This window comes from Panthera pardus, unplaced genomic scaffold (genome assembly GCF_024362965.1).
Source record: "Panthera pardus isolate Hobbes unplaced genomic scaffold, ASM2436296v1 HiC_scaffold_20, whole genome shotgun sequence".
Taxonomy (NCBI): Eukaryota; Metazoa; Chordata; class Mammalia; order Carnivora; family Felidae; genus Panthera; species Panthera pardus.
In genome coordinates, this window is record NW_026526766.1 from 46,069,711 (window position 1) to 46,089,614 (window position 19,904).

At 41.7% G+C, this 19,904-nt stretch overlaps 1 long non-coding RNA gene across 2 annotated transcripts in view; it reads left to right on the forward strand.

Annotated features, from left to right (window-relative positions):
* Positions 1 to 4,388: 4,388 nt before the first annotated feature.
* Positions 4,389 to 19,904, forward strand: part of LOC128778586 (uncharacterized) — a 40,868-nt gene continuing 25,352 nt past the window's right edge. The window contains exons 1-3 of one of the 2 annotated variants that reach the window (XR_008424215.1): positions 4,389 to 4,606; positions 13,751 to 13,881; positions 14,459 to 14,651. This is a non-coding gene — a long non-coding RNA (uncharacterized LOC128778586). Of the gene's footprint in view, positions 4,607 to 13,750; positions 13,882 to 14,458; positions 15,201 to 19,904 lie in introns of those variants that run through there. The other variant, XR_008424214.1, reaches the window with a different exon arrangement.

The window sequence follows — 19,904 nt, forward strand, 5'->3', positions numbered from 1 at the left end:
TCTTACCATCTTCCAGAAGCAATCAGAAACTTGCTTTGAAAAAGCATGGGCATTGGAGGTTGGCTGCTGGCGTGTGGATCCTCATGCTACCATTGTTTTGTTCTATGACAATAAGAACACTACAAAACATTTCTGTGCCTCAGTTTCCTCATTAAATATGGTTATAACAACTGTGCCTACCTCACAAGATTACATGTGAGGCCCAAACAGAGTAATATATAGTGTACCCTGCCTGGCATCAGGTAACTGTCTCTTAAAATGACCATGAAGATAATGTGGATGTAGCTTTAAAAAATTTTTTTTTTTATTTAGGGTTTATCTATTCATTTAGAGAGAGGGAGACAGCGGGGGAGGGGCAGAGAGAGAGGAAAAGAGAATCACAAGCAGGTTCCACACTGTCAGCGGGGAGCCTGATTTGGGGCTTGAATGAACTCACAGACCTTGAGATCACTACCTGAGCTGAAATCAAGAGTTGGACATTTCACCAACTGAGCCACCCAGGAGCCCCTAATGTAGATGTAGCTTAACATATAATTATAATTTCACCTATTTAAGGCCAAACGTTCTAGTTCGGTGGAGTTTGCCAAACACAGTGATATCTTTGGGATCTCAAGACCATGGCTTCGTTGCTCCCTCACTTTCATGCTACTTCCTTTGAATGGGCAAGCAAGTCTGTTGACCAACTGGAGACTTTTCAGCAACAGTTCTGCTGACTTCACTTTCACGTGCCCTCAGGGCTAGCAGCCATCAAGCCAGAGAGCAATAAAATGTGTTGGTGGGAAATAAATGAGGAAGAACAAGAACAAAAAAAAGTGGCCTGAGCTCATTCAATGACAATATTTATTATATGGAACAATGATCATGGTTTAGATGTGTTTGTTCTCTGTTACACTGTAAATATGGAAGAAATGTCATTGCTCAATAGCTGTCTGGATCACTTTCGGGGTGGACTTGTGAGGTAGAGCTGTCTCAGGGTGCCTTCAAATTACAGTGACATTTTTGCATTGAGGCTTTCTTGATGAGTGCTGGATTGGGTCAGTCACGAGTGGAAAATATTGCCACCTATAGGCCAGTTGTTACGATAAAATACCTCATCATGTTCTTGGCACCATTTATCGAACAAAACCTTTCAGTGGGCTTAAGGTTGAGCAGAGAAGTTAAAATGGCAACCCAATCCTAGTAGATTGCAAATCTCAGGGAGACAGTGTGGAACTTTAGCATGAGGTCAAGCTTTGAGCTCAGTCAGACTTCCAACCTGATTTCAACTTAGTAACTGTGTGACTTTGGGCACTCGTATTGAGCCTCTATGAGGAAATCATCTCAGAAATACGGGTAGTAAAACCTTCCATGCGGGTTGTTGTGAGGGCTTAATGGGATTGACATTATAATGATCTATATTGTAGATACTCAATAAATATCCTTGCCTTGTTTTATTCGTTGCCTGCCTCTTTCCAGTTTCTTACATGCCATTTGGTAGTCCAGATTTTCAAGGTGAGTTATTTTGCAGATAGCAGATAGCAAGCCAGATACTGGAGAAGGCATAAGCTATTTGAGGACTTTGGATCTTTCTGCTAAATGGAGGCCAGGGCCCAGAGTCAGTATTTAGACTTTCCAGTACATTGGTCAGCTGTTTCAGCAAGTCAGGTATACTGAAAGCATGGGATACTGATGAGTGTTTCCCGGTGAGCTGCTGCATATGGACGTGCTTTGTAAAATGTCAAGGGCTCTAGGATCGTACAGTTGTCACTATCACAGTTGGAAGCATTTAATCCTTTTTCCTTCTCGTTTTACAGGTTAGGGAGTTGAGACCTGGAAAGATGAAAAGTGATTTTCCCGAGCGCCTAGATCATTGTCCTCTTCAGCATCACAGTAGCAAACATTTGCTTGCCTAGTGCCAACTACCGATCTAGGCACTTCCCACGTAATTACTGGTAATCGCGAAATCTTCATAACAACCTCATGAGGCGGTTTCTATTATCCCCATTTTACAGATGAAGAAACAGAAGTAAAGAGAGGACACAGAGCTATTAAGTGATAGGGATTTGAACCCTAGCAGTTGGACTCCAGAGTAGTCATTTTGACAACTATGTATACATATGCACATTAAAGAAAATAAAACTGGGCCCAGATGATGAATACAATTCTCTTTATGTTTGATCCTTCCTTTTTCCACTTCATAAAGCATTTTGATTAGTTTATTAGCTTTTGAGACTGTTCTAAAGGATGCAACAATGCACAGAAAATGTATTGGTTGCATAAAAAAAAAAAAGGAAATAACTGCCAAAGTCAACCAAAAGAATCTAAAGGTAGCTTTGAGACAGTCTCCTATGAGGTTGATGATGGCAGAGGTGAAAAGTGGGTAGTGGTTTGTTCCAAAAGAAATACAAGACATATCTTTTACAGCCTAGATGAGGAGACCTATGAAAACAGAATAAAGTTCAGTAGAAGTTGGGGGAGAGACAGGAGTTTACACTGACAGGGTAAGGGTTTCAGGTGAGAGATGGAACTGAAGGAGGCCTCAGGGGTGTGAGAAGCTAGAGTTGGCAGATGCTATGGTGAGGACGACCAAGGACCCACAAATAACGTCGGAGGAGAAATAGACAAAGAAAAACAAAAACACCAAGGCTACTCAGATTGGAGAAGAAAAGAGCTGGAGAGATATGAAAGCTCACTTTCAATATTTTAGGGTTGTCATATGGCAAAGGGATTAGATTTATATGTGTTGTTCTAGAAGACCGCAGGAGGGCAAATGTATGCAGGTAGAGGGAGGAAGATCTAAAACCAAAATGGGGAGGACCTCTCAATATCAGATACAATGCCAGCATTTCAGCAGCCACAACAGAAGGGATTACTTTCACAATTATGTGGCTCTTGGTCACTGCAAAGACATATATAAGCGGAGGCTGCATTACTGGTAATCTTGTAAAGGGAAGCAAAGCACACAGCACAACAATAAATATTATACTATGTTCCCACATCATAAAACTTATGTATGTAACATATGCAGACGAAAATACACCAAACTCATAAACACTTGCCTTATATAGTCATGTTTTTTTTTCAGTTTTTAAGGAATATATATTAAATAATTTAGGACAGCCTATACTAGTTTCTTTTTTATTTGGAAAGACTTAGGAAGTTTAATGACATTTTCTGAGGCCACAACTAAAAGCCAAGAATTGAATCCATCTCAAGTCCAGTCTTCATTTCTGGAAACCAGAATCCCACTTTTTAGAGAATTAAGAAGAGAATGAGTAAACATAACGTGGAGGTTGTGGGCACAGAATACGAAATTGTAGATTAGGAGCTTTTCAAGTAGCAAGCAGCAGGTTTGAGGAGTGAGACTCGCGAGTGACAAAGGGCACCGTTGAGTCCGTTGGAGCTGGATGGTGACAAAGCAGGGTTATTGGAGATGGATGCCACACCTTGGCAAGTGGCAGATGTGGTATCGAGATAAAGTTGCTGCCTGTCTCTTTAAAAGCCCTTTGTAATTGACAAAAATGCCCCCAAACCAATATTAAGCTTTTTTCTATGGTTGAAGCTGTTTCCATTTTTTAGTAACTTCTTATCCTTTTACAGGATTGGTTCCTTTGCCATGAAATTTCCTTTTTTTATTTTCCTGTGTAAGCTAGAAGTCATGTTTGGGAATGGATCCTGTGGTCCTGGCTACTTGAGAGTGGAATGGAGTCTAGCCATGTTTAGGGCCAGAAGTGGTCTTCGCTGAGTTAGAACCTGATAACATTATTTGTACAAGTGTAGTCTGCCGCCAAGATAGAGGGAGGTGTTTTATGACCACAGGCTTTATGAATTGTAGCTATAAAATAATCAATCTTTTAAAGCAAACATAGCATAATGTGCATATCCAAATGTGAATTGTCCTTCAGAGCTGTGACCCTTGGAAACTTCATACCTACTGGTATAAAACATATTTAAACCTACCAGTGGAAACATCTTTCAGAGCCAATTTATTACACACACACATACACACACACACACACACACACACACACACACACACACACATTATTTTACAGTATATTTTGGGGGCACCTGTGTGGCTCAGTTGGTTGAACACACGACTCTTGATTTCAGTTCAGGTCATGATCTCACGGTTCGTGGGGCTCTGTGTTGAGTGTGGAGCCTGCCTGGGATTCTCTCTCCCCCTCTCTCTGCCCCCTCCCCCACTTGCACTCTCTCAAAATAAATAAACATTAAAAAAAATAGAGTACACTTTATTTTTAACAGAAAATATTTTATCTCGCTTGATAACCAATTTTATTTCCCAGAGGGACTGGCTATGAACACCTCTTGGCTATTGGAAAAATCAAATCCGTCATTAAAAGACAGAGCGTTTACCATGGAAGAGATAGAAACGTAACAGGGTTATGCTGACTTTGAAGACCCTACACAGAACTGCAAAGTATTTGAAATACATTGAATGCAATACATTGACTGAATGATTTGCTCATTATTTGCCAGTTGCTGGAGAGAGGTTGGAGCTATGGCTGCTGGACTAAGTTGAGAGATACCACGAAAGAGAAGAGGATCCCGAGAGATGTTGCAAGTTCTGACAGGTAGCAGCTTCACCTATGGGGAGACGGGCTGGGTGAGTCAGGAAGGACGCCCTCAGGATGTGGATCATCGCTGGTACTCTCATTGTTCTTTTTCCGTATTCTTCACTATTCTTATTATCATTTTACTTAGGTTCAATGTAATTTTGTAAGGCTAACTCGAACCACCATGTAATTCTTAAAGGGGATTTTGATAAGGTTTCCAAGCAGTGTTGCACAGGTTTCTCATGTTCCCTGCCCTCATTACTTTACAATGTGATTTGAAGTCATTGCCCATCCTGGAGTTTCAGCAGACCAACTGGGCTCCAGGTACAGAGAAAAGGGCAATCTTTAGGTAGCAAAGGGCTTCCCTGTCTAGTTTCTGGCTCAGAGAAGCACAAATATCCACTTTTCATGTGTATCAGATCCAGAATCATCTGTAAGAGCTGGGCTGACTTCAGGAGCAGATGATTTTTCCCTTTCATCTCTAACAAATAATGGTGCTTAGAGCAATGCGTGTTTACCGGTAACAAATTCCACCAATGGGTGTGGTTGAAAAGTTGAGTGCTGTGGACCGAGTGGCTTCAGCTATTGTCTACAGCATTTCCTCCCTTGTCTGGGAGGTTCTGGCTCCTCCGGCAAGGGCAGTTGCAGGCCCAAATAAATGTCTGGGTTTTCTTACTCAAGGATGAGGAGGTGAGGGCGGCGGGGCAGTGGGGGCGGCGGTGGAGCAGGCTTTCTGGCAGGGATTCCACTAGGGGGTAAGTCTATCTTTAAAACAAAGTAAACTGGGGCCACCCGTCTCAGCAGCTAAATGATTTCCTGGTTGATAGGAGGTGAGGACAAGATGAATGGCTCTGGGAAAAGAAACTGTGAGGAGAGAAAGGAAGAAGAAAAATGAGAGAAGCATTGAGGAAGACTTATGAGCCAGAAGAAACGTAAAGGTAGACGATTTGCTTTTTCAGTTTGGAGCGGAGACAGGAAGATAATCCCTTTGTCCTCAAATAGTAAAAGCCCTGGGGTCTGTTCTTCCCTGGGAGTCCCCGGCATGATACTGAGCCCCTAGGGAAAGACAGCCAGCTTGCCTGAGGTTTCCAAATCCTGTCTTGTGGTGAGAGGCTGAAGACTGTCAGGGCCAGAATCAATACCTGTCGTGTACACATCAGAGGTGGTGCCCTCAGATAGGATTAGGCTGTCTGGCCATCGTTTGTCATGGGTGTTTCTCTGCAAATGTTGTATGGTTATCAGTCCAGTTCACCTGATTTTTTTCTTTTTTTTTTTTTTTTAAAAACAAAACTGCAGGCCATCTTTGAGAAGACCTCAGCCTAAACGGTGGAAATACATAGATTCATTTGTGCCTTGAATTCACACGTAGCAAAAACAGCACACACCAGCAGCGGCTTGTCCTCTGTCCCCATCCATTAGGATTATGATAAATGAGGTCGGAGGAAGGCTGGGTCTGGGTGGTTCCATTTGTGTGTTGGTTTCTTCCTGTCCTCTGGGTTTTGGGTCACCTGCTGCTCTGTGTCAGTAGCAGAGTACTGGGTCACATCCAGCACTGTCTAGGTTTTATGGGTCACTCTCTTGAATGAAAGCTTGATTTTCCACAGAAGAGAATGCTGTCTCCGGCAATTGTTCAAAATGTAGCATCTCAAATGTAGACCCTTCAACTGTGTTTACATGCCTTGTGCAGGCTCTTTCTTTTCTTAGCTTTCAATTCTTCAGATATGGAATATGCTGGAGATGTGACTCCTTTGTTGTTCAAGGGTGATTTGCATATCATCTTGACTGATGTGCGTGCACAACTTGCCTGTGACCGGGGCTGTGGTGGCAGGGGCTGTAGAGACATCTGTGACTTTTGATGGAAGGAAGCAGTTTCTTACTGAGAGTCACCCACTCCTTAACTCCCTCTAGTCTGTCTGTGAGTTCCATGTGGCCTTCATGACTGCTCAGCTCAGCTGAATACTGTCCTCTTGCTATTTAATTAAGATTTTGCTGTTTTTTGAAACCCTATAAATGTGTAATCTCTGTGTCTCTGTCTCTCTCTCTCACATACACATGTAACAGTGAATGACTCATAAATATGAAAAGTAAAATTTTGAATTTTAACTCCAGAAAATCAACCTGATTGATAAAGTACTGATATAATATTTCCAAAGTGGAAATTCATGAAGAAAATAGATTCTTAGGCACTTAGAAATACCAGGAACATTTTACCAGCATTGTCTCATTTAACTTCTAACAACTTTTAAAGACAGGGTATGCTTTATTGTAGCAATCAAGCAATTGTAACTTGCCAAGGCCACAGCACGGGGCCAGGCCAGGGGCCTGCTGATGTCCCACACTGTTAATTATTCTCTATGCTGAGCTTTAGCTACTTTGCAGCTATTTATTGCATTAAATTCATAATCCCACTTTCATCATAGTAAAAACAGTAATAATCACACAACAGAACTATTTGCAGTGGCCTCTGGCCAAGGCCATTTGATCCAGAGTCAAAACCTCATATTTGTATAGTGCTTTTACTTTGTCAAAATCTAATAAGGGTGGTTTTCATACCTGAGGACAATCAAACTGATGTCTATTTAGTATAGTAACATATCAAATTATTAATGGCATATATATTTTAGTCTGTTTCTATGCTTATCATTCTGTTTTAGAAAGTTGGGGGCTCAAAAATGCTTTAGAAAAATTTCTTCTCCAAGGACAGGAGATGGCTAGGTGTCCCTTTTAAAGGCAATGCTTCTTAGTGAGAGAGTGGAGATGAGAATTCATGTCCCTAACTGAGAGTTTATTGTCCTTTCTAATAACACCACACAATCTGGTGTCTATCTAAAGGCGTGGGTTCCTTGTCTATTAATAGCTCTACTATTAATAATGTGCAGTGACTGGATATGCCAAGATTTTGCTGGTGTTTTGGAGAACTGAAAAGGTTTCCGAGTTATATCTAGAAAGTCTTTGGAATTTTTTCAACATGCTATATGACTGGCAGCTGAAAATATGACAAGTAGGAAGGAAACGAGAATGCATCGACAATCTGTTATTTGCTAGACCTATCAGTAGGCACTTTTTCTATAATAACCTTGTGAAACTGATATTAACTCTACTTGGTAGGGGATGAAAGGTCAGAGAAATTAGTAATTGCTCCCAAGTTGTACCCTAAGAGTGTTTGAATCTAGTCTGTCCGATACCGAAGCTTTTATACTTTTATTTCCTTGCCGCCATGTAGTTTGAAAAAGTCAAATACATAGCATTTCGTGCCTGGACCACCTCAGCAAGAAAACTGGGCACTCACTAAAGTAACATACACTAAAAATAAACACCCCTCTTCCTCCCACGAGCTTCCCAAGGTTGCAGAGAGGAACACTGGAGGTCTCCTAAGCATAGGAATGCTGCCTACAGTAATCTAACATCAGAGAATATCATTCGGATCACTTTTTTTTTTTCTTTTCTGAGTTTGTCTCTCGGATCCCATATATATTTTTGCAGTTTTTTGTGATGGAAATTTTCAAGCATACACTACAGTAGAGAGAACAGTATATTGAAGAACTGGGTACCTGGACCTGGCTTCAATAATTTCTGCCTTAGGGCACCTGGGTGGCTCAGTTGGTTAAGCATCTGACTCTTGATTTTGACTCAGGTCATGATCCCAGGGTCATGTGATGGAACCCTGAGTTGGGCTCTGTGCTGAACGTGGAGCTTACTTGAGATTCTCTCTCTTCCTCTCCATCTGCCCCTACCCCACTCTCTCTTTTTTTCTTTCTCTCTCTCAAAACAATAATAGTTCATGCCCTAGTTTTATGCTCTCTATATACTCTATATATGTTGGCATAAATTATGGATGGTGTGTCTGCATTTGATGGTGAGTAGATAATGGACCATACATATGCTTTTTACCTTTTAGGCCCTAGTCCTTTTTTTTTTTTTTAAAGATTTTTTTTTTTTAACGTTTATTTATTTTTGAGACAGAGAGAGACAGAGCATGAACGGGGGAGGGGCAGAGAGAGAGGGAGACACAGAACCGGAAGCAGGCTCCAGGCTGTGAGCCATCAGCCCAGAGCCCGACGTGGGGCTCGAACTCACGGACCTCGAGATCGTGACCCGAGCTGAAGTCGGACGCTTAACCGACTGAGCCACTCAGGCGCCCCTAGGCCCTAGTTCTTATCCCAGTACAGGATGGATATTTTTTCCTCCATTACAAAGTCTTAATGGGTTATCAGTAACGACATCTTAAAGAGCATAATGAGAGACACCATAAACCAGCTATCAAAATAAGGTACAGTAGGAATATAAATATTTCACCTTGGAAACAAAGCAAGGTCAAGAGAAGAGCATGAGGACTCTGAAGATTAGGAGCATGAAAACAAAAGGCCATTTGGAGCCATTCTATTCCCATGGGTGCATGAGTGTTGCTTCCATTCAGGGTTGTTGGGAAGGGCACCGGTAGGGCCGGGCTATCAGGATGAGATCACTGGATTACCTGAGACACGACTGTCCTTTGCCACATGGAGCATTTGTCTTCAGTATTGAAGCTCATCTGCCTTTAGGGAAATGGAGACTCAAGGAAAGAAATGTGTTATACTGTCATTTTTCTTAAATTTTTCAATGTTTATTTATTTTTGAGAGAGATAGAGTGTAAGCAGGGAGGGGCAGAGACGGAGGGAGACACAGAATCCGAAGCAGGGTCCAGGCTCTGAGCTCTTTGCGCAGAGCCTTACGTGGGGCTGGAACCCACGAACCATGAGATCATGACCTGAGCCAAAGTTGGATGCTTAACTGACTGAGCCACCAGGTCCCCGATATACTGTCATTTTTCAATTATCCACATAAATGCTTGAGAACAGAGGCATGGATTATAGAAAATGAGGAAGGTATTGCCATACTTAGATTTGTCTGTGAGGTGTGTCTATCCTGGAAATTCCCTTTAAAAAGCATAGAAGGCCATTCTGTTATAGTCCGTCTCTGTTGGAGCTGCCTTCTTGTGCCACCAACCTTCAGCCACACACCTTCCCTGCTCCCCTCTCTGTCTCCTCCTCTGGTATTACCTTAATGGCAGGGTTTCAGAAAGCCCTGGTTCTTATACTATATACACATTTAAAATATTGGCAAAATTGGAATTAGGCAGATGAGATTCTAAGAGTTCAGCTGGGATTTTCCAAAGCAATCCAGTTAACAGACTTGAAAGCATTTGTTACAAGTCTGCTCTCAGATACAATTACTGAAGACCTTAGATATCATAGACCTCCTGGCCCATTTTCCTTGGCAACAGGGGTTCCAGCTCTATCAAAAACTTCCTTTCAGCTCTGGTTTTCACATGATAATAAGTCTGTTTCACGACTTTGTTCTGTCTGCTGGCCCCTCCCACCCTGGTACTGGGAAGGTTTTCTTCCTGACATTGTCCTCACGACAAATTGTCGGAAGAGAAGATAAGGTTTTCTTTAACAGCAATAGCCTAGTACACTGCACAGGTGTCTGTATTTATGCATCCCATGCAGGGGGGAAAAAGTTTGTTCTAACCTGCTTGCGAATTCAGAATCCAACCCCAAACCAATTAGTCCTTCACTTCACTTGTGTAGACCCAGCATACTTTTCTTTGAGGACTCAATTTTATTAAAAAAGCATAGCACAGGACTTAGGGACACAGTGATTTCCCCATCTCAAATCACCTGGTACTGTTTTTATTTCACTGCTTCTGCTTCTTTCCTGCATAAGTACGTGTGATTTTCTGGATTTGTCCCAATTTTAGTTCAAACAGTGCAGTCACCACATTTACAGGTGATACTAAGTAATATAAAATATTTTGCGTCCACACTGAAGAGAATTGCCTCTGTGTAGATGAAATAATAAATACAATAAGAATAATAAAAACCAGTATTTATTATGTGTTTACTCTTTACCAGCACTGTATTGAGTGATTTACTACATTACCTCTTCTATCTTCAAAATATCCTTACTAGGTAAATTCTATTATAATCCTCACTTTACAGAAAGGGAGCATCGAAGCTTAATGGATTTAGTTGACGTACCTCACAACAGAAGACCAGAGCTGGGGTTTGAGCACAGGGAGAATGGTTACCCTGAAACACAAGCTGTGGCACGTGGGCATGCGTGCACACACACACACACACACACACACACACAGACACAGCAGCTGCTGAACATGGACCCAAGGCAAGATAGCCTTGAGCAGAGGAGCTGTGCCTGAGAGTGAAACTGTAGGGATAAAAATAGGGAAAGGCGTGAACATGGTTGGTTGGGGTTGATCAGGATGGGCCCATGGGGCAAGATCACTTTGAAGGAAGTTAAGGAGGTGAGAAAATAGCGGTAGATATGAGAGGAGGGGTGGTCAGTGGATTAGGTAAATAAAGGTAATGGAGGAGATTTCAAGTCCAAACAAGAAGCTGGGGACAGATGGGGACAATGGAAACATCTCTAGGCTCCCTCACATACTTTAAGAGAAATGGTGGTCAGTTGCTTTGCTTTTCAATAGCAACATGCTTATCATATAGACTAATGGGAGGCTTATACAGCATCCTGTTTCTGGAGGCTTCCATCTCTCTGATGGGTTAGAATTGGGTTTGTTCCTCTTTACCCACTGTTTTGATCCGCGGCGTTTTCTTCCCATTGTACTTTTCTTCTAGACACCTGAGATTTATTGAAAGAAGTGAAGCCCATCTATGCTTTTGAATTTGATGTCTAATATTAATTGCCGCATCTTACAAATTATAAATTATTCTTTTTTCAAAGGCTTACTTGAAACATATTAGAGATCTAATGTATATAAAGATAGAACCTTGTATACAGGTATCCTGTACAGTCAGTCCTATGAGATTTTATGATTTAACATGTGCTTGACATATTCAATGAAAGGGTTTATCTGCCATGGTTTTATTGGAGCAGATAAGTTATCTTTTTTAAGGTACATTTTACCGTGGAGCCAGGATATTTGCTACTAAGGTAGAATGTCATACTTAAAACAATGTCTAAATAGGAAAGAATAATATTTGCACACAGGCAATGTGGTATATAATTGTATTTAGGGCTGAATTATATTCTGAAACACATTCTATAACATAAAACCTAGCACATTTAAAAATCATTTTTACCAAATTCTTAAATAATACCTGTTTACCTTTAAAATCTTGATCTGTTTCTCTGGAGACAAATTATTATTCTTTTAGTTGTTGAGCCTTCTGATCAAACAAATTCTTTTCCTGTTTCACTATAGTCATGTAAAATATTTTACTTCAAAGGAAAAATGCTATGAATTTATAGTGATTTCAGAATTTAAAAATCTGTTTCCTATTTTGTTGATTAAGACAGAGGAGCATTGATTGTGAATAAGGAATATGCTATGTTGAAAACAAAATTAAGGATCCTGATGTTTCTGTGCCAGATAGCACAAAAACTAAAAACACCACAGGAATTTTTCAACATTATTAACCTCTTGACAATGTGTGGGTCGTATAAAGGACAAATGAATGTTTTGAAGGGACCGAGAATGCCTATTTTAACTGACTGTCCAATCACTGTAGATAAATATTTGTGTTCCTGGAGATTATTAGATTTTTATCAAAGCAAATTGAATTGGAAACAGGGCATGTATTAAGTCATTGGTGCTTATTGTCTAATTCTTTTTCCCATAGAAGTTTCTATGCACTGAAAGAGCACTAAGTCATCGGTTAGACATACCATGTAATGATTCTTATCATATCCAGACAAAATAAAAGCCTTTTAAGAAGCTACTTCACAAGACAACTGCATAGCTTTCCTCACAGGAACTTGTTAAACAAATAATGATTATTAAAGCTTTTGGGTCAATCGCTTACACCAGTTTAACAAGAACAATTCCAAAACGTCTAGCCCATTCCACATTCCATGTGACTAACTATGGTATCCAGAGCTTGGAAAATATCCAGGCAACTCAAAGTAGCTTTTCTCAAATGCTTTCTGGACACTGGATTTTAAGGAAAGTGATATAATTAGGTTTACAGAGAAGAGTCTTCAAGGCATACCCCTTATCAATCCTATAAATGGTCTCAATTATACCCGAAAGTTGTCTAAAAGTACCCAAACGTGAAAACCTCGCAGCTTTAGTCCCTATCTATATTGGTGTTGGCAAACGCATAGATTGATGTGGACATTTATTTGTATTTAGTGAGACAGATATACTAGCAGTTTTGCACAAGCCTCCAATAGAGGCCACGGTGAGTGGGAATGATTAGCTTCTAAAAATGTGTTCAGATTAACCATTCCTTTATGCTTATCATCATGGCATGTTTGGGGTAGACACAAGAAAGAAGATTTATAGTGGAAAGGTAGGCACAAGAGAGGAGGACAGGAACTGAGTCAGACAAGAAGGACTTTGGTGGGTTTGGGGTCAAGGCGGATAGGAGCAGCAGTTACAATATCCGGCACGCAAAAGCTCGAGTGCAGGGAGAGAGAGGGAGAAGACCAGCTGGTTCTTTAGGTCCCTGTCTCTTGTAAGCAGGGTCTGGAATCCAGAACTTTGGAACTGAGTCAAAAACTCAAGATAAGGGATTTATAATAAAGTGTCAGTAACTCAGCAAACAGAACCAGAGGCCTAGGACACCAGCACTAACAGGCCAGTAATGCAAGGGACCTACATTTCCTGCTTAGACCCCAAACTTGTAACGATTTCGGGAAGCTCAGCGTTTTATTCTGTTCATTCAATTTATATTTACTAGGCACCTATTATGTGCCAGGTGCTGTATGAGCAGCAGAGGCTATTCCTGAACTAGATAGACAGATGATCTCATTTTTTAAAGGAGACATACAATAAGCCGGTAAATAATGAAATGAACAAAGAAATCTAGAAGAAAATAAATGCCACAGTAAGTCTGAGAATGTGAGGAAGCTGTTTTAGGGAAGAGGGGTAGAGAGAGGGGTAGAGAAAACCTCTCCAAAGAAGTGATATTTGACCACCGAGAGTGAAGGTTGAGAAAGGGTAGAAATTTGAGGAGCTGGAGGGAGAACCTTGTGGAATGACCTGGAGGTGAAAAGGACAAAAGGAAGAGGATTTTAAGAATAGGGAGCAAAGGAGAGGGTGGAGTGAAATGGGGGATAGAGAAATTGACAAGGGCTGGATCATACAGTTGGAGGGGAAAAGCATTTGGCTAGGGTAAGGCATGGGCCAAGTAGTCGAATGACTGATTTGAAGTAATTCACCGTTTCTATAGTTGTAAACCAGAAAACAGGTCAGGAACGTCTGAAAACTCTGCCCATACATTGTGAAGAACTTCCTGAGGAAGTTTCTTAAATTGGACACCAAGTATGAAGCGGACCCCTGGTGCCGGATCTTGGTGTGCAAGTGAGTTTCTGAAGGGCCCGGGGTTAAAAATTAACTCCAGGGCAAAGCACTGCAGTCCAAAACACTGGTGGTAGTAGCCAGAGGGTTTTTTCTTTGGATGACGAAACTGATGGGGCAGGATGGTGAGTCACCCAGCGTGGGCTGGTGTGAAGCAGGGAAGCAGAGCATAATGTGGGTTAGCCTGGGAGGCACATGAATAAATAGTAAAATGGAAGAAACGCAGAAAGCATCATCGTTCGTGTGATTTCCTTCCCTCTACAGAGTCAGAGAAGTCACAGGTCCCCTGAGGAGGTCTTTCAATTGGTTAACCACATACTATGCCCTTCCTGTGAATTTTTTAGTTAGTACAAAAATATGCTGATAATAATAGCTAAGAAAAGTAGTGGCAACATCTTGATTCTTCTTCCGGGTTAAACTGGGTCTCCCCCAAAGATCTGCCGAGGTCCTTATCCTCAGTACTTCAGAATGTGATCTTTTTTGGAAATAGGGTCATTGCAGATGTCATTAGTTAAATTAAGGTGAGGTCATGTTGGAGTATGGTGGGCTCTTAATCCAACCTGACTGGTGTCCTTATTAGAAGAGGCAACTTGGACACAGAGACGGTGCAGAGATGGCCATGTGAAGACACAGACACACAAGGAGAATGCCATGTGAAGAAGGAGACAGAGGTTGGAATGATGTTTCTCTAAGCCAAGGAATGCCAAGAATTCCTGACCATCACGAAGCTAGGACAGAGGCATGGAGCAGATTTCTCTCAGCGCCCTTAGAAGGTACCAACCCTGCTGATCCCTTGATCTCAGACTTTTAGCTTTGAGGACTGTGGAAGAATAAATTTCTGCTGTTTTAAACCACCCAGTATTTATTTGTACAGCAGCCCTGAGAAATGACTACAGTGCCTTCTCATTCTTCTGTTTGACTCTCTTCCACCATTGTCCCTTTTGCACTATTATCCGTTAAGACCAAGTTACTTTTCCTACCACTTGTGCTCTTTCTGCCAAGAATATCCTCATTCCCTTCTTTGTCTGTTTTAAAATAATTTTAAATAATTTTAAATAATTATTTTGAATAATTTTAAAATAATTTAAAATAACTCAAAAATTTTTAATGTTTGGGGGCACCTCGGTGGCTCAGTCTGTTGAGCAATGGACTCTTGGTTTCGGCTCAGGTCATGATCTCCCGGTTCATGGGTTCCAGCCCCACGTCGGGCTCTGCACTGACAGTTGCAGAGCCTGCTTGTGATTCTCTGTCTCCCTCTCTCTCTGCCCCTCCCCCACTATCTCTCTATCTCTTTCTGTCAAAAATAAACATTCAAAAATTTTTGATGTTTGGTTATAAGCTATTTCAAGCATACACAGAAAATAATATAACAGATTCCGTTTTCTCAACATCTCGATTTATCAGATGACAACTTTTTTTCCATATTTGCTTCAAATCTTTCCTTTTTTACCCTAAAAAGGAAATATTACTGATAAAGTTAATGCCTCCTCTCTTCCTACACACTTCCACTTCCCTGTTCTCCACAATGGTTGTTCTTCCTTAATTGTAAAGTAGCTTGCAGAACATCTTGAACATCACCCAGGCCAACTCAACAACTCTGTCTCCTGTTCCCACAGTATTTTATACACAACTTATGTTAAGTAATGATCATATTGTATTTTTGTTTTTTTGTTTTTTTAAAATTTTTTTAAATGTTTTTATTTATCTTTGAAGGAGAGAGAGACAGAGCATGAGTGGGAGAAGAGCAGAGAGAGAGGGAGACACAGAACTTGAAGCAGGCTCCAGGCTCTAAGCTGTCAGCAAAAAGCCCGATATGGGGCTTGAACTCACGAACTGTGAGATCATGACCTGAGCTGAAGACACGCTTAACTGACTGAGCCACCCAGGCACCCCGATCATATTGTATTTTGATTGTAGTCTTTTTCTCTATAAGAAAAAGCAAATGGTCATTTTCTTTTTTTAATTTTTTTTAATGTTTATTTATTTTTGAGAGAGAGAGAGAGAGGGAGACACAGAATCTGAAGCAGGCTCCAGGCTCTGAGCCATTAGCACAGAGCCTGAGGCAGGGCTCAAACTCACAAACGGTGAGATCATGACCTGAGCCCAAGGCAGAGGCTTAACCGACTGAGCCACCCAGGCGCCCTGTCACTGGTCATTTTCAATCATTATCTGGTGCCTACACAATGTTTAGCTCTTGGTTAAACAATTTTAATTACATAATGTCTGCATGAGAGCATCTGGCCCTCAGAAGAGCCCTGTGCTTATCAGGACTGGAATTGTCAGTCTTTTTTTTTTTTTTTTTCCTGGAAATTGAAACAGAATTTTGCTTGTGTCATGCGCTAGGTGATGTGACTTGTCCACAATTCTCCCTTCCCTCCTCATCCTTGCTGTGGTGTATCCTGTGTGGAGTATGTTCTCTGCCCCCTGGGGTTGGGCTTGACCATATGATTCGTTTTGGTCAGTGGAATGAACGTAGGCACAAGCGACAGTGTGTCAGTTCCAAGCTGAGGCTTTGGGAGGTTTGTGTGTTTCTGCTTTCCGCTCTGTGGCTCTGCCATTCTCGAGGAAAACAGATGAAAACATGCCGCAAACGGCGGCCGGTCCCAGAATACGGAGACACCTGACTCTACCCTGAAGGCTGGCTGGAACCAAGCCTCGTGGAGCCCCAGCAAATGTACAGACTTGTGAGCAAAAGTCAATGCTTTCTGATGTAGGTCCCTGAGGTTTGGGGTGGGTGTTCCCATCAGAGTGGGAACCTTGTTGTTACACCTGACTAGTTGGTGGTAGGGCCAGACTAGAACACACACTGTCTGACTAGTAATCTGGTGTCTTGCTACAATTATCCTGTTATTCATCTAGGGATTCAACAAATATTTATCACATTTTACTATGGAAAACAGCACCACACACCACAAAAACTGAAAACAAAGAGACTATAGTCTCTGGCCTCACAAAGAACAGATTTCTAATAAGGAAAATAGACAAAAACAAGTCAATTTAAACCCGAATATGATGACAAATTCTTATAATAGCACAAAAGTCTTTCTGAGAGAGAATAATGGGTGGGGTGAAGGACTGGAGAGGATGACCTTTATGGTGGCTAAGGTAGGGCTTTTGGAGATGCTAGTGAAGTTGAGCGAGCATATCTTTCTCTCCCTCGAATGGTCTCAGATAACAGCTTCACTTGCTTCATTTTCCTTTATTTGCATAGTGTCTGTCCAACTGTGTGCCCGTGCTCTGGGCTGACTAGGTGTCCTTGGTTTGCATCCTGTGTTCAGAGAGCTATTGGGTTGTTTCGTAAGTTCTTACAGAAAGAGCGAGAAGGGCTTCATTTTCCCTTTTCCGAAGGGAAAAATCACATCCCCTCCCCAGAACAACAGGCCGACGTCCCTGGCTGTGAATGCAATCTGATTTCTCTCAGGTGAGAGGTATTCTGTAGATGGAAAGTCAAAGGAAAAATGTGACTTTAGCAACACTGTAGGGACTGTGGTCAGTGCTGAGCTTATAAAGGCCTTTGTTTTCCATGTTTTGATTGGCCCCGGGAGGAGCCCGGAGCAGCCCGCACACCCATCTGTATCCATGTTAGTGGGACTGAAAACTGCTGACACAGGATTGCAGATCAGGGCCTGCGGCTTGCCAGGGTAAACTTGTGCAATGCACTGTACATCCCTCCTAACAACACTGCCTCTTTTGTCGCTTAAACAGAGGCTGTTAAGAACACGGGTCATTAAAGAGAGCTTTAGGAAAGCAGGCAACATTCTCCAATATTGTGGCTCTAGGCGATCCTCATAAAGTTTCAGCAGCTCTTGACGAAGTGAAGCATTCATGAATGACTAACAATAGTTTGAGAATCATAATCCAAATTGATCAGAAGCAAGTAAATATTTCAAAATATAGCTTCTGAATGTCAAAACAAGTCTATTATTGTGGAGACTTGGATGAAGATTATTATTTTTTTTTTTGAATGTATATAAATATCACAAGTAAGAAAGTTTTCAAAGCTTAAATTGGCCTGGGAATCTCTAGCTTACAGATGGAAGCACAAATTCAGACACTGGTTTTGAGGATTTCTTTTTCAAATTTTCAATACATAAAAAGTGCAACTGTAGGAATAAGGAGGGGGAAAGGTTCCTATTCTACCAGCCAGAGAAGAATGTGGTTAACATTTTAAAGCTGTTTCTGCTAGCATTTTTTCTACAAGTACTTCTTAAATATTTGAGCTCATACATACATGTAGTTTTATTCATACACTTTCTTTCACTTTTGTTATTCTTTAAATGTTTTTTTTTTAATGTTTATTTATTTTTGAGACAGAGAGAACACAAGCAGGGGAGCGGCAGAGAGAGGGGGAGACGCAGAATCGAAAGCAGGCTCCAGGCTCTGAGCTGTCAGTGCAGAGTCCCACATGGGGCTTGAACCCGCACCTGGGAGATCATGACCCGAGCGTTAGTCGGACACTTAACCGACTGAACCGCTCAGGCGCCCCTCTTTTGTTACTCTTTAGAAGAGATCACAGACTGGCCGACTGTGGGCCAAATCTGGTGCGCTGAGTGGACACAGCCACATTCATTCATTCACAGAATTGTGGATGGCTGTGTCATGCTGCAGGGGCAGAATGGGGTAGTCTCAACAGAGCCCATGTGGCCCACAAGGCCTAAAGTATTTGCTCTCAGGGCTTTACAGAAACAGCTTGCTAACCCCTAGGATAGATGATTAGATTCACACATGAACAACTGTAAGGCTCTTGTAAACATATACTAAAAGGTTATGTATCCATTGATACTTCTGCCAGCATTTGTCTGATGAGACTACCTTCTCCACCTAAACATGAGTTCGTACTGACGTTTCCAACTGCAATCCATTACCACTCGTATCATGTTAGCGACCCCCCCCCCCCCAACTCTTGCTTATCTGGATGCACACGCTCCAACAGCGAGTAAACTTGCTCCCACCATCTGCCAAATCCAATATACATGTATAGCAGTATCAGAATCGTTAACCCCTGGGGCGTCTGGGCGGCTCAGCTGATTAAACAACCGACTCTTGACTTCGGCTCAGCTCATGAGCTCGCAGTTCATGGGACTGAGCCCCGTGTCGGGCTCTGGGCTGACCGTGTGGAGCTTGCTCGGCATTCTCTCTCCCTCTTTCTCTGCCCCTCCCCTGCTCACACTCTCTGCCTCTCTCCCTCTCTCTTTCTCAAAATAAATAAATAAATAAACATTTAAAAAACAAAAGACTCGTTAACCCTTGTTCCTGTGGCAAAAGACTTTATCAACTGGAGTAGAGTCCTTATGCACAGTACCTTTTACTGTGAGTCAGAGACCCCACTCATTTCCAAATGTATTTGGTTTGTCCACTGATTTTTAACTCTTATTTTATTACATTTCCTGTCTAGGTTTGCCTCTTGTTCCTGGTTGTCAGTCATGATGTTGACATAGTGATAAAGGGAACAGGTGGTATATGTGGGAGAGTTTCAAATTCTTTGAGGTCATAAAATGTATGTGTATGTGCGTGTATTTATAATAAAGCCTTGATCAAGCAGAAAAGCTGATATTAGACTGCAGGTAGAAAATGGTATGAAAAATGTCTATGCATAATTAATCCCACCAATATGTGTAAAAAGGTAAAGTTGGATGAATGTTGTGGGCTTTATAATAAAATATTTCTCTCCCTTTAAATCTAATGTTCTCAGGGCACGTGTAGGCTCAGTCCAGTGGGTATTCAACTCTTGGTTTAGGCTGAGGTCATGATCTCACGGTTTGTGGGATCAACCCCCGAGTTGGGCTCCGCCTTGACAGTGTGGAGCCTGCTTGGGATTCTCTCTCTTCCTCTCTCTCTCTCTGCTCCTCCCCTGCTTGCTCTCTCTCTCTCTCTGTCTCTCAAAATAAGGAAATAAGCTTAAAATTTTTTCTGATGTGCAGGGCACCTGGGTGGCTCAGTCGGTTGAGAGTCCGTCTTCAGCTCAGGTCATGATCTCACGGTTTGTGGGTTTGAGCCCCACATCCGACTCTGTGCTGACAGCTCAG